We start from the raw sequence: 15281 nt of genomic DNA, 5'->3' as shown, positions 1-15281 counted from the left end.
AAGTGTCCTTGGTCCCATACGTTTTTCACTTTTTATGACTGAGCTTGATGAGGGTAGTGTTGGGATTTTAAGTGGTTTTGGAGACCATATCTGAATAATAACTAGACTTGATCGAAGGAGCGCTGTGAGAAGAGCCACTAGTGAACGCTACTTAGTATAAAGGGCTTGATTTATGAAGAGGGAATCGACTCTGCGAATATGTTTTCTTTGGAAGAACGTAGGCGTTGGAGAGATGATCGAAGTACTGTTTTCAAGTTTTTCAATGGGATTGATATGATGAATCATGAAATATTGTTACGCCGTCGGGTTTTACTTGTTCGTGTTCAACGAAAATAAAACGGGATAATTGTTGAGTCCTCGACTCTTGTTATACTCAAGTTATTTATCGAGCTCCTGTATGTGAATGAAATAAAAAATTACTAGACTAGGAAAATTACTAGACTATAAATACTCAAAGATATTCACACTCACACCTGTCGAATTGTGTATGAAGCAAAGCTGTGGTGCTGTGATCGGAATAGGTTTGCACACTGGTGAAAAGAAAAATTAAAAATTGCATGTTTCTAGACAGACGCAAATCTTTTTATCAAGGGCGCCCACCTGTGGCCAAAACATATATCAAAGCAGTCCAACATCCCCTCCCCCATAAACTTACATCGGTTATTGAAGAACCAGACACAAACCGCATCATATCTCAGAGAGAAATCTCAAAGCGTTCCCGAAAGATGGGTGTTTTAAAACTCACAGAAAAAAATACATATATTATACCGTCAACTGGGGGGACTTTGCCCAGTTTTAAAATTGAAATGAAAAGTTTTCATTCAACCAGTCGAAAATAAAATTTTTATGTTTGGTTCATGGTTTGTAGATACAGTTCATCCAGTTTTTATTTTTATGGGCCACCCTCCTTTTTGTGAAAAAATAGAAACTGAGTGGGTAAAGTCACCTGGCAAAATGGGGAAACTTTGTGACTTTGCCCACCACCTGATCTGTGTATATAAAAAGCATGTGAACGGATTTATGGCAATGTGACCAAAACGGGGTGTCAAGAGAACTGCAATGACAAAAAAAAAAGCAATGCAATGAAATCTTATTTTTAAATCATGACATTTATGAATCTTCCTTAAAATGAGTCCACGAAAGATTACAATAAATTAGAAAAGTTAACGTTAAAGTTGAAATTAGGTAAATTATATACTGCATCGAAAATTCATTTATTATAAGGATGTGAGCTTTCTAGTAAAAATTAATTTCAAATTTGAACTTTTCGAAGGCGAAATAAGAAAAGATCAACCGAACCGATTGTTTCACTGCAATACACTGTGTGTGTATCAATCAATGCACACAGAAAACAACTTAACATGGTTCAAAGCTCCAAGCACGTATTATCTTCAGAAAATACCTTAAATCTAATATTGAAAGAGTTGAAAAAAAAATCCGGAATCAAAAAAAAGGAAAACATAAAGAGCTAAGGCAGTAAAAAAAAGAGAAAAGTTAGAGTTTGAATGGTTCCCACAGAATGTCATGAGTCCGCTTTGGAACAAATCATGAATAGCGATACATAAATTTCGCAAAAAAAAAAAAAAGAAAAAAAAATCATGTCAGAAATTTCGTATTTGTTCATAAAAAATGTCAATTTATTCACAAAAAATAAAAATGTAAAAAAATAAAATATATATATAAAAAAAAATATCATATCATAGGCCCTCGACTAAAATGATTTTTCTGATGCCCCCCTTCCCATACCTTGCTAGAAATGCTAACTCTCGATAATTTGAACCAGATCTCATTTTCATGAGGCCCCTCCGCACTTGAGGTTTCTGGGCCGTGCTCTGTCGGACCCATGCATTAAGACGACACTGGTTGGGGCGCGGTAGCCCGGTCGATAAGATGCTCGCCTAAGGTACCAAAGGATGTTTAGAGGTGTCGCGAGTTCGATACCCAGTTCGTCCTTGTCAGAAAACTTTCCTGACACAGGGGTACAACAAAAAACGGTGACTTGACCGCAGCAAAAATTGCTACCGCAGGGTGTCCCCCATCGAGGGGTTAGCGCGCCAACCTCTCGATGAGTATGAAAAACAAGCCTGCCGTTCGGAATCGGCAATAAATTGTAGGTCCCGGTCTAATTAGCCCTCGTGTGCAGAAAATGACCGTGGTGCGACAAAAATGATCAATGATCAAATGACGACACTGGTTGGATGTCATGTGTAAAGTCAATTTATTTTGACTATTTCCTGCTGCTGTCTTCAGCAGAATACTATGCCGTTCATCAATTCCAACATACAGTAGAGTCCTGTTTATCCGACCTTCTGTATTATCCGACGTCCCACCGGAAAAAAAAAGAAGAAAAAAATGATCAAGCACCAACTATTGAGCTTTTAGAATTTCACATAACGACGGATTTAAGGCTCTAGAAACTGCAATAAAATACATTGAGCAACAAGAAGCTACAGAAATCGACATTATGATGATGCAAAGATGGCGAGATTTGGCAGCGGAGAAACGGCATTCGTCAGGAAAGCAGACTACTATCAAAAATGTTTCTAAAGCATCCAGGACTGAACTTTTTTTAAGTGCTGTATTTAACTTCAAAATGTTCTGTAACTGTAAATTCATTTTATCACTTAATTTTTTCTGTTGTTTTCTGTAAACATAATTATTAGGTTCGTAATGTGCAAAATTATAACATAGTTTGGCGTTTAATAGACTTTTCCTTAACACCTCCGTATTATCCGACGTTCTGACTGCCCGTTTAAGTCGGATAAGCAAGACTCTACTGCACTCATTTGTATATTTTTTCGTAAAACTGCCCTTAAAATTTAAGCCCAAAAAAAATTTCAAATCTACTAACTTACTCTACAAAACATGTGCGAATGAAAAGTTTGATCCTTTCAAATGGTCGATTAGCATAATTTTCCTACAGAACTAGGAAACGAAAGCCAACTGAACCCGTATTTTAGGAGCTAGAATTTCATTGTTAAAACTTATTTTTAAGAAACTTATGCTGGAGTAATCGTCTTCATATTTATTGAGAAAAGCAGCAATATATGATATTCGCTCAGATAAACGACACCTTTCAACCACAAATTCTGCCTGGTTACTGCAGGCGTCGGGAAGAATTTTGCTGCCAGTAATAGCCTGCTTATACAGTGATACTTTTTTTTTCTTTTTGCTAGCTTAAATATACGCACTGCCCATTTTTCTTCAGTGCTAAAAAAGTTATCTTCGTCTCTTGGCCCCAACAGAATTAAATTCTTTAATAAATGCGTCACCCACAAGATTCACTTTATGCGCCCAGCACTGGTAGTGCATGTCTGGTTCAGCAGCAGCGGCATTGGTAGTGCAAAATGCTGTCAAGAAGTGTTTTTAATAATTTGAAGCACGCAGTCATGTAACGCTCTGAGTCTGATGCTAGATCCTTTATTTTCGTATTTAGTTCGTATTCTTTTAAGGTGTCAATATTATAGCTTGGAAATACACGGAAAATTAACGATAAAATTCTAATTATCGAGATTTCGCAGAAAAGTAGTAAAAATTCAATTTTTTGCATCTGTTATCAAAATTGACAAAAATTTCGCATTTATCGCATTTATTTCGTGAATTTCGCATTTATCACGGTTATTTCGTAAATACGTGTGCGCGCGTGCGCAGAGAGTGGACGAGGAGAAGGATTGACGACGCGGTGGACGGAAGACGTATAGGAATGTCTGTAACTGTATATAAATAATAATTATCGTTCATGATTAAAATCTCACAAATATGGGGGTTCTCGCCGGGATGGATTGATTTCCAGGACTACGACGATCATTTCCGAGATTTTCAAGACGACAGTTTCTTTCCAGTGACGACGCCATTTCAAGACGACGACGGTTTCTTTCTTGTGATGACGCTACCTCAAGACGACGACGATTTCAACTCCTTTCAACGAAGACGGTTTCCATTCGACGAATCTCGCTGATATACGACGGCAACGGCAGTTTCCTTTCAACGACGACGAATTTCGCTGATCGACGACTGAAACGGAAGATTTCTTTGGACGACGAATTTCACTGATCGACGACGGCAACGGTAGATTCCTTTCGACGACGACGAATCTCGCTGATCTACGACGGTAACAGCATTTCGACGACGAAAGCACACTAATCAACGACGACGATTTTGAGTTCACGGTGAATGCGTTTTGATCAGTTTCCGACGAACAGAATGTCGATTTGTGTGTATGAAATCCCTCAAATTAACGCTAACATAAAGAGCGTGTCCGCGAAGATTGTTAAGATGTTACACGAACTCATATTCGGTTCTGAGGGCGATAGGGGAAATCGAAAGAGACTCGGGAATTTCAATGGTCTTCGGTGCGAGCATGGCTCCAACGAATATAAAAAGCGACTGGCTCTAATTGTTGAGCAATGGAGTAACACAGATCAGTTGCTGGTTGCAAATTTCCTGTGCCTAGACTGTGATGTAAGACGGGATCAACTGCCAAAAAACATTTTATCAACTTTGATGGACTTGAATGGCTTGAATCAGAAACTTCAGGCATCTGACGCCGAAGAATACGACGATGAAGAAGACAACCATCGTAGTATTTCCATTTCCAATGCCGAAGAAAAGCCAGACGGTCAACGATGTATGACGACTCGGACTCGGGAACCGACCTCAGCGTTACAACAGATGTCAGGGACGGTGCTTCCGGTTTGGGATGTCGACCGAGTTGATTTGATAACGCTCATCTGACTCCACTCTAATTAAAAAACGACTTGTCACAATCACCAAATTAATTTATTTACAAAAATGCACACACACGAAAAAACATCATGTTATTCACACCCACTCGCAATCACTGAATCTTTTTTTTCTTCTTTTTTCCGTCGCTTGGCGCGCGTAACCTGCGTAGTCACTTTTTACGCCAAGCGTTGGCGAAACTCCGCCACACAACTCCCCAGCCAGTCTCACACTTCATTTGTGAGACGAAACCGAACTTTACGACCGTATCGGGGGGAGATGTAAGTTTTGTTCTTATCACTGGAACTGTCACTGGAACGTGATGAGTCATCCTGAACGGCTTTATCCAACAGCAAAAATGCCGGCTTTAATCTGTCGATGTTGACCACCTTTTCTTCGTCGTTTACTTCCACCACGAAGTCCTTGGTCAATCTACGCACAACACGGAATGGACCTTCGTACGGGCACTGGAGAGACTTCTTGAAGGGACCACGGCGGATGAAGACATGAGTGCAGGTGGTGAGCTCCTTCGGGACGTAGATCTTTGGAAGTCCATGCTGCACAGGATTCGTTGGTTTCAGAGAGCTGATGATCCTTTGCAATCGGGCAATGTAGTCGGGAGGGTTAGACAATGGCTGATCGTCGTACAGCTGACCAGGAAGACGAAGTAAGGAACCATAAGTCAGCTGGGCTGTCGAGGCATCAAGGTCACTCCTATATGCTGACCTTAACCCAAGAAGAACCAATGGGAAAGCTTCATACCAGTCTGAGTCGAGGCCTTCCAGGACCTGTTTTAGCATATGACACATCAATGCTTGCTTGAGTGGCCTATGGAACCTTTCCACCATTGCATTGCACTGTGGCGTATATGCAGCGGTCCTTGCAATTTGGATGCCAAGCATTCGGGAAAGAGCCTGAAAAAGACCAGATTCAAATTGTCCAGCCCTGTCGCATGTTACCCTCTGAGGTGTACCAAATCGCGCAATCCACCCATGTACCAACGCTCTGGCGACACTTTCAGCCGTCATGTCGGATAGTGGCACTACCTCGGGCCACCTCGTGAATCTATCTACCATCGTTAGACAGTAACGGAAACCATGACACGGAGGAAGTGGTCCTATCAAGTCGATATGAACATGTGAAAAACGTTCATCGGGGACTAAAAATTTTGTCAAAGGCGACTTTGTATGCTTATGCACCTTGGTTTTCTGACATAGCACACATGCTCTACACCAAACAGTTATGTCCTTGTTTTGATTAGGCCAAAAATAACGGCTATTGATTAATTGTTTAGTGGCCTTGATGCCAGCATGAGATAAGCCATGCACCTGTTCGAACACTTTTTTTCTTAAGGTTTGAGGGACATAAAATCTATTTTCCCCAGTATAACTATCACAATAGAGGTGAATATCGGATGCAGGCATCCCCAGTTTCGTTAATTCTACACTACAATCAATATTACCATCCAGGATATTTTTCATTTCCTCATCTTCAGATTGCATTTTGCTCCATAACTGCATGTCTGATAACGAGGAAAATTGGATTTCACAAATGCGGGATAAACTATCCGCTACAATATTACTTTTACCTGGTAAATACTGAATATCTGTGGTAAACTGCGAAATGAAGTCAAGCTGCCTAAGCCTACGAGGTGAGCATTTATCCTGTTTTTGCTGAAATGCAAATATGAGGGGTTTATGGTCCACAAATAAAGTGAAGGGCCTAGCCTCTAACAAATACCTAAAATACTGAATTGCTGAATATGCAGCAAGCAATTCCCTATCATAAGCTGAATAATTGCATTGTGCAGGTGACAACTTTTTTGAAAAATATCCAAGAGGTTTTGGGCCATCAGGTGTTACTTCATGTAATACAGCACCCATCGCAAAACCACTACAATCACTGACCAAAGCCATTTTAGCATTTGCTGAAGGATGGTACAATAAAGTTGCCTCAGCCATGGCATTTTTTGCTGTTACGAAAGCTGTGTCTAAGCCCGAATTCCATTCGATTTTCCGCTTTTCATTATTTTTTGCCCCAACGAGTAACTTATTTAAGGGTGCAAGAATGACCGCACTGTCTGGAATGAAACGGTGATAGAAATTTATCATCCCCAAAAATCGTCTCAGTTGGCTAATATCACTAGGTTTGGGAAAATTCAAGATTGCATCAACTTTTTCTTTAGTAGGACAACAACCAGTTTGATTGATTGTGTGACCTAAAAATTCAATTTTCTCTTTGCCAAATTCACATTTAGATTCGCTAATGACAATACCATATTCCAAAAAACGTTTAAAAATTTTTTCCAAATGCTGCCTATGCTGCTCCGGATTCTCACTAGCAACCAAAATATCGTCAATGTATGAAAAAACATAGTCCAAACCACGCATAACCTCATTGATAAATCTTTGGACAGTTTGTGCTGCTGAACAGAGGCCAAAATTTAGAAATGGAAATTCTAATAACCCAAATGGTGTTATGATGGCAGTCTTGGGTATATCAGGTGGATTAACTGGAATTTGGTGGTAGGCGCGAACCAAATCAATTTTAGAAAATATGCACTTTCCATTGAGCATATGCGAGAAATCGTGAATGTGTGGTACAGGGTACTTATCTGGTACCGTACTGCGGTTCAGAGCTCTGTAGTCACCCGTGGGTCGCCAGTCAGACGAACCCTTGGGAACCATGTGTAAAGGGCTGGCCCAATTACTTTTTGAAGGCCTGCAAATACCCTTATCCAGCATATAATCGAATTCTCGCTTGGCTATATTCAACTGCGCAGGATTTAATCTGCGTGCTTTGGCTGAAACAGGAGGGCCTACGGTAGGTATAAAATGTAACGTGTTATGCTTTACAGTATTTTGAGGTGCAGTATTTAACTGCGTGATCTCTTTATACTTGAGCAAAAGATCGGCATACCCAGATTTGTCCGAAACTGTTTTTACTGTCTGAATGTCACATAAACCAGCACGACCATGAGAGACAAGATTTGTCAAGGGGTCAATTAAGTTTCGTTTTTTAATGTCAACAAGCAAACCAAAATGCTGTAAAAAATCAGCTCCTATAATGGGTTTGCTGACATCAGCAACGATAAATGGCCACTGCAATGTACGGAGTAATCCTAAATCTAAAGTGAGCAATTTGACACCATATGTTTTTATACATGACCCATTCGCAGCATAGAGATTAAATGTGCTAACAACAGTTACTTTGCTCATAAAAGATTTGGGATAACATGAAACATCGCTACCTGTATCTACCAAATATTCAGACTTATTTAAGCGATCTTTCACATACAGCCTGCGACTTAAAACCAAATTCCCAGAAGCCGCAGCTACTTCTGATGGCTTGACTCGTTTTTTGACCCATAGGAACAGGGCGAAACGCACTTAGTTGCCTTTTCTCCAAATCGAAAATGGTACCAACAAAGCCAATTTTCTTTTTTTACTGCATTACGATTTCTAGAATTAGAGCGATATCGACCTCGATGATTATTAGATCGACGGTGATTCAACTCTGTCAAATTCTCTACTTGTTTTGTTAATTCATTTACCTGATGTTTGAGATCAACTAGTGTTGCGCTTTCATCACTTTTACTAGCAGTCAAATGGGAGGCATTTATGGAAGCAACCGAGACAGCAGTGCATTCGCAAATTTTATCTGCCATCTGTGCCAATTTGTCCAAATTTTTGGAACTAATGGCCAGGACGGTTTGTACTGTGATCGGCAATCTACGCAACCATAAATTTTTCAAAAAAATGATCATCAACGTGACCTTCGCTGAGATCTCTCATTTGCCTTAAAAACATTGAGGGTGAGCGATCCCCTAACTCAACATCCTCAAGTAATGTTTGAATTTTTTTCGTGTGAGAAATTTCAAATTCTGAAAGCAAACGGGCTTTTAGCTGAGAATAAGGCCGATTTGACGGGGGGTCGCAAACTACGTCAGTAACATGTGACAGTGTTTCAGGGTCTAACGAAGCAACTAATGTGTCGAATTTTGTCTGCTCAACAGTAATCCCAGACACCCTGAAACTGGACTCTAATTGAACAAAAAATAGTTTCACATTGTTTGGCCAAAAATTTGGTACTTTGACAGACACACGACCACATTGTGATTCAACTTTCTCATCTCCTGAATTTCCAGGTTTCGGATCCGGCATCATGAGCGTGTAAACTTCAATACCAATGCGAACGGAATTGCACTTTTAACACCCCAGAGGACACACGAGAAAGTGAACATACGAATCCGGCCTACCTTTATTCAGCCACGTGCTAATTAATGTTCTTGCGTCATTCCACGTCCGGGTTACCACATTTGGGATGTCGACCGAGTTGATTTGATAACGCTCATCTGACTCCACTCTAATTAAAAAACGACTTGTCACAATCACCAAATTAATTTATTTACAAAAATGCAGACACACGAAAAACATCATGTTATTTACACCCACTCGCAATCACTGAATCTTTTTTTTCTTCTTTTTTCCGTCGCTTGGCGCGCGTAACCTGCGTAGTCACTTTTTACGCCAAGCGTTGGCAAAACTCCGCCACACCGGTAAATGACGACAACGAATCGACAGTTCCAAGACCTGGTTCTGCTGATTCCCAGTGCTTCACGATGAACTTTGCCATGAATCTGAAAGATGTCGAGGACTCGGTACAACCATTTGATGGCACAAGTACCTATCCAGTCGAGAAATTCGTCGAGGAGCTGGAAAACATGGCTCAGATTTTCAGGTGGCCGGAGTTGCATTTGTTTGTGTTCGCGAAGAAACGACTCAAAGGTCTCGCAAAGTTATTCATCCAAGGTGAGCGAGGTATCAGCTCGTGGGTGATCTTGAAAGATGCGCTCCTGAGTGAGTTTGGTTCAAAATTGAGCAGTGCTCAAATACACAAGATGTTGTCCGAGAGGAAACTGAAAAACGAAACAGCTCGTGAACATTTCTTGCATATGAAGGAAATTGCTAGCAGAGAGAATATCGAGGACGCTGCAATTATCGAGTATGTCCTGGACGGCATTCCAGAGGACAAACACAAAATCTTGGTATACGGTGCTACGTCGGTGAGAGAGTTCAAGGTGAAGTTGGTGGTGTATGATGACTTGAAAACTAGCAATAATCGAGGGTACCGCTATCCAACACCTTCGACCGAGTGTCAACGTGAGGGCGGAAACAATCCAAGACTTTCTTACAACCCGATGCCAAGACCAGATGGGGGTCAAAAAGCTAATAACAGATGTTACGATTGTCAAGAAAGAAATCATCTCTCAAAAGACTGTAGAAATAAGTCACGTGGCGTTAAATGCTTCCGGTGTAATAAGTTTGGCCACAAATCTATTGATTGCACGCTGAAAGATGTGAATAAAACAGTCAGTGTCCCTGGTAAATGTAAAAGAAATAATTACCGAAAAATCGTGAAGATCATGGGCAAAGAAGTAGATGCATTATTTGATACGGGAAGTGACGTAAGCATGATCAATCAAACTTTTTACTGCGAATTAGGATCACCCAGTATGTGTTTTGATGGTGTGACATTGATGGGTATAATCGGAGAAAATCTCTCTCCCTTAGGTTTTTTTTACGCTGATATATTCATCGATAGACACGCTGTTTCCACGAAAGTGTACGTCGTAAAGAACCTCTGCAATCAGCTGGTTATGGGTGCGTATGTCATATGTAAAGTAAACATCTCCTTCACTGAGAGAGGCATCGAAGTTAGTGGTTTACGCGATGACGCCGAAAATTCAGTAAACTACGCTCAAATCGTGTGTTTACAAGACGACCAACCGGCACCATTGAGCGAAAGAAAAAACGCTCGCTTAACAGACGGTGGTAAGACTGAAGCGGAATCATCAGCATCAACAAATTGTGTTCCGTTGACAGCTGTGGTGAGTGAAAACGAAGTTGACGTGGGACATATCATAAACAAGGACGTTAGGGAAGAGAAGTAAGCAGATTGAGCTGGAGGACAAGAGTATCATTGAACACCCGAAACAAGAACTATCTGAGATGACCGAAAGACACCAAATGGAGCTGATGTTGAGGCTGAATGAAAAAGAGATGGAACTGAAAGCTGAATTCGAACGAGAGAAAGAGGCTTTGCTGACGGAGCAGAAGAATCTCCTACAAAGGGCAAAAGAGGAAGAGATGAAGGCATTAAAAGATTCGTTATACATCAAGCCATTGACAGAACTGTTTCACGGTGTATGGGTGAAATGCAGGATGGCCAATTGTGGGAAAGATGGTGCCACATGCGAGGATCGAGTTGGTGACTGTGTGGGCGCGCGTGCGCAGAGAGTGGACGAGCAGAAGGATTGACGACGCGGTGGACGAAAGACGTATAGGAATGTCTGTAACTGTATGTATATAAATAATAATAATTATCGTTCATGATTAAAATCTCACATGTATGTACTATACCAAAGCAAACTAAACAGCTTTACTAATTTTTTTTCGATTTGGAATCGAAATCTAAAAATTATATCACTAGAATTTTTATTGAATCGTGTTTTAGGAAAAGAACAAGTTCAGAAATCAAGTTTTTTGAGGAAATCTAAAAAGAAACTGTGTGTGAGTTAAATCAACATTAACACTTCTTTTCTTAAATCTTACGCTTTTTTAAGGTCCTATATCTGCCTTTGGAGGCGGGGGGGGGGGAATGCTGGTTATTATAACGAAGCTTGAAGATAGACATTTTTGGTTTTTAGTCCCTTTTTAAAACATACGATTAGATTGAACCTCAAAATGTGAATATTTTCCTTCCTATGCAGTTCACGTAAAACACGAAATATTAGGCACTACTGCTTTAGAGTGAAAGCCCCGAATACGCGAGCAGTGTGGACACGCCTTCACCAGAAAGATATACGAGTACAATCGAAAGATGAATCCCAACGTCGATTTCTAAAATTGGATTCAATTGTTTGACATACGAGGCAGGTATGGATGATATATTTTATGCATGTCACAGTCCAATCACCGCGTCCATCAGAACCGATGTATTCACGGATACGTTAAAACTCTCCGTTCTTCTTGTGGGGATGTATTTCAAACGTATTCTTCTCTGAAAAATGTTAGAAATAAAGACTATACAAAAGAATTCGTTTGCTTCTGTAACTCACGCAAATATTTAAATTTATTTTACATAAAATATTCACAGAAATGTCAGCTGTTTTTAGCAGTGATTTTCTTCGTATCCTTCTCTCGAGTGCATTTTAGACCAACTACGTCGCGTAGCAATGGTGTTTTCCAAAACACGGCAGAAAGACTTTAAACGGAGCAAAGTGGTGCGTGCGCCTATTAACCAGTGCCCATCATCGCGCCACGGCATGAGGCGGAGCTCCAGTTTTCGAGCCTATACTTACGGAGGGACATAGACTTGGTTGAAGGGGGTGCAGAGAAGAGCAACGCGTGTCCTTGTCGGTACACGCGGGTTGAAGAGAGACTTCATTTTTTGAATATGTTTACATGGTATGGATATAATGGACTTTTATTTATTAATTCGCCGTCAATCAACTGCTTTTAGAAGGAGACACCAGTACGGGACAATTCACGGTTATGGTGACGCAGAAAATTTTTCTCGAATAGGGTTGATAATAAATGAAATAGCTTACAGATGGAGGTAGTAAATTCTAACACAATTGTGGGACATGTTTAAAAAGAAATACAATAAACATGTTGGGGGAAATCGGTTGTATTTGTATATACGGGCGTCAAAAGCGGAAGAATCAGTCCGGATACAAATACGCAAGATTGAACCAAACCACTTGATGGACCGACTCTCAACGCAGAGACTGTATTCGCTTGAGTTAGAGTACTTACACTATATGCTGTGTCGTTTGCTTTCGGAATCACTACCACCGAGCTCAGAAGTGCTTCAACGTTTGGGGAAAACTCAAGAAAACAACAGATAAACAGACCAGAAAGTTCAAGCCATTAATGTCCTCCCATGCTATCCACTCTTAATTAATAGCAGCCCGTAAGTGAGAAGTGATCCGTGAGAGGTTAATATGAGACTTTTCTTGAAACGAAATAAGTTAGAAGCTGTGAGGTGAATCTCCGGCTGCTCTTTCAGGTCTCGCACTACTTCCGTAATAAGTCGATATCTAGGATCATCGCCGTAATTCCTCAGTAACGTCTGGTATTTATTACGCCATGCACTGTTGACATCTGCCATGGCTAATGGAATCGCAGACGCGCTCAACATCACCAGTATGGTGTAAAAGGCTTTGGAGAAAAGCAAAGCCGTCGCCGTGAAGACGTAAACAGATTTGAAGAAGTCGAAGACGTCAACATAAATGGTTATATAGAATAGTACGAAAGAGAAATGCATAGCCATCATACTCAACAATGAGTGAGAGAATGTGTTTTTCACATCTTCCACAAAACTCCAGGTTTTATTATGTTCCTCAAAGAGGTATCTCAGTTGTTTGGAAGATGCCAAACTACAATCTTCTATAGACTTTGCAAGAGTCTTTATCTTACGAGACACATCCGCGAATATCAAGTGGAATAACAGTGAAGTGAATACGGGCCACAAGAATGCCAAGTACACCGCCGAACACATCGACACCAGAAAAATGACGACGGCGGTACTCGTATCTAGTTCCATGGGATTCATTCCAGCTAACCAGAACGTGGCGGATCTTCCACCTCTGTCGAAAATGAATTGAGCTATCCATATCGAAAGCATCGAAACAACAGCAATGATGGGTGGTATTAGACCAGATAGAAATATCTTACTGTGTGCATTCATACCTGCTTGAAGAACGTTTTTGTCGTTCAATGACATGATTTTAGCTATTTTTCGAGATTTCATTCTGATCGTGAACAACAGAGGTATGTATCCAAAATATTCCATGATCCCCATCAAAGCATGCATTTTCCCCATCGAGAAAAATCTGTTATATTGTATGCGCAGCATCGATTGGTAGGTCCACACCATAAAGAATAACACTAAGAAGCATTTGTTCGCAAGCTTATTTTTCTTCGAGAAACTTATGCCAAAGATACCGACCATCGATTTGATACATTTGTACTGTGACTTACGTGATGACCCTGGATCATCTCGTGGTCTTTGCATTGACCGTGTAAAACCGAAGGGCGTCGTCCAAACTTTGAATAATCTTGACATGTTCTTCGTTTTGAAAAATTTCACGAAACTAATTCAGAATATGACACGTTGAGAGCGAGAGTTCATGCCATGATGTCTGACGGCCATCTGACTTGGTTCGATCTATAAGGTATATCATTTGATCTTATTATGTATTTTTCACTTTACATGGATTGTGATGATTGGATTGATTCAATCATTTAATGGATCTTCTTATCTCTAATAGGAATGAAAGGATGTTTACAGAATTCGAGTCAAAGGCACATATGCCATGTTTGCTCATACGACTTGCATGAATGCGAACATCAATTATTTTAATAGTTTATTGGTGATATGAAAAGAAAACACTTCTACATTCACCCTTTTAGTATTTCCATCATGCACAATGGAATGGAACAAGAGGGTGAGAATCAATGGAGAATATTATTCATAACAATCAATTTTATCAAAGTTTTGACCTCAACATCTCTGTGACGTGTATAATACAATTGAAAGTGTTTAGGGGCCGTTCAAGTATTACGTAAGCAAATGTTTAGCCATTTTCATCCCTCCGCCCCCCCTTGTCAGCAAAATTTCGTCATCAGCTCTGCCTCTCTGAATCCTAACGCATATTGGCGGGATCAGAGACGTACACGGGGGGGGGGGGGAAGGGCGGCATAGGGCGCTCGCGATCCCCCTCCCACGATGAAAAATTTATTTTTTAATGAAAAAAATAATTTTCTTTAAATTGAAAATTGAATGAAAAATTACAAATTAAATTGAAAAAAATACCTTTATATGTTATTATAATCAATTTCTGTTAATTTCAATGCTATTTGAAGGCTATGAACTCAAAATTCATCTTTAATAAATTCACTGCGACCCACCCTCTAAGCTATATAACGATAAATCACATAAAGGTCTTTGGCCCGCGGACCAAATATGACTCTGGGGGTTATCTGATGCGGCCTGCCCTCTTCAAACCTAATTTTGTAAAAATGAACTAAGCGGCACATTTACAGATCGTTTAAGTGTCCCATGGTACAATTCCAAAACATTTAAGCGGCCCGTGTCATATTTTCAGATCACTTACATAACCTGGGACACAGTTCCAGAATACTTAAGCGATCCGTGACACATTTAGAGATCCCTTGAGTGACACGTGACGTAGTTTTAGAGCACTTAAGTCGCCCCCAGTGTGGTTCTAAATCACTCAAATTCTCCGCGGCCCATTCTCAGATTATTTAAGCAATGCGTGGCACAGTTCCAGAGCACTTAAGCGGCCCGGACAAATTTCCAGAGCACTGGGATCCGCGAAACATTTAGAGATCACTAAAGTGGCTCTGTAGGGCACTTATCAATAGGTAGGGGGAGGGGATGTTACTTCAAGTGCCCACGAACAATCGAAAGGTTTTTCTTGTTTTTGATGCACCGAGTAAGATGCCATACAAAATATTCATATTTTCATA

Source organism: Pholcus phalangioides, unplaced genomic scaffold (assembly GCF_987345545.1).
Source record: "Pholcus phalangioides strain wild (caught in Gottingen) unplaced genomic scaffold, Ppha-v1.0 ptg000022l_1, whole genome shotgun sequence".
In the NCBI taxonomy this organism is placed as follows: domain Eukaryota; kingdom Metazoa; phylum Arthropoda; class Arachnida; order Araneae; family Pholcidae; genus Pholcus; species Pholcus phalangioides.
Note: the sequence above shows the minus strand (reverse complement) of the source record.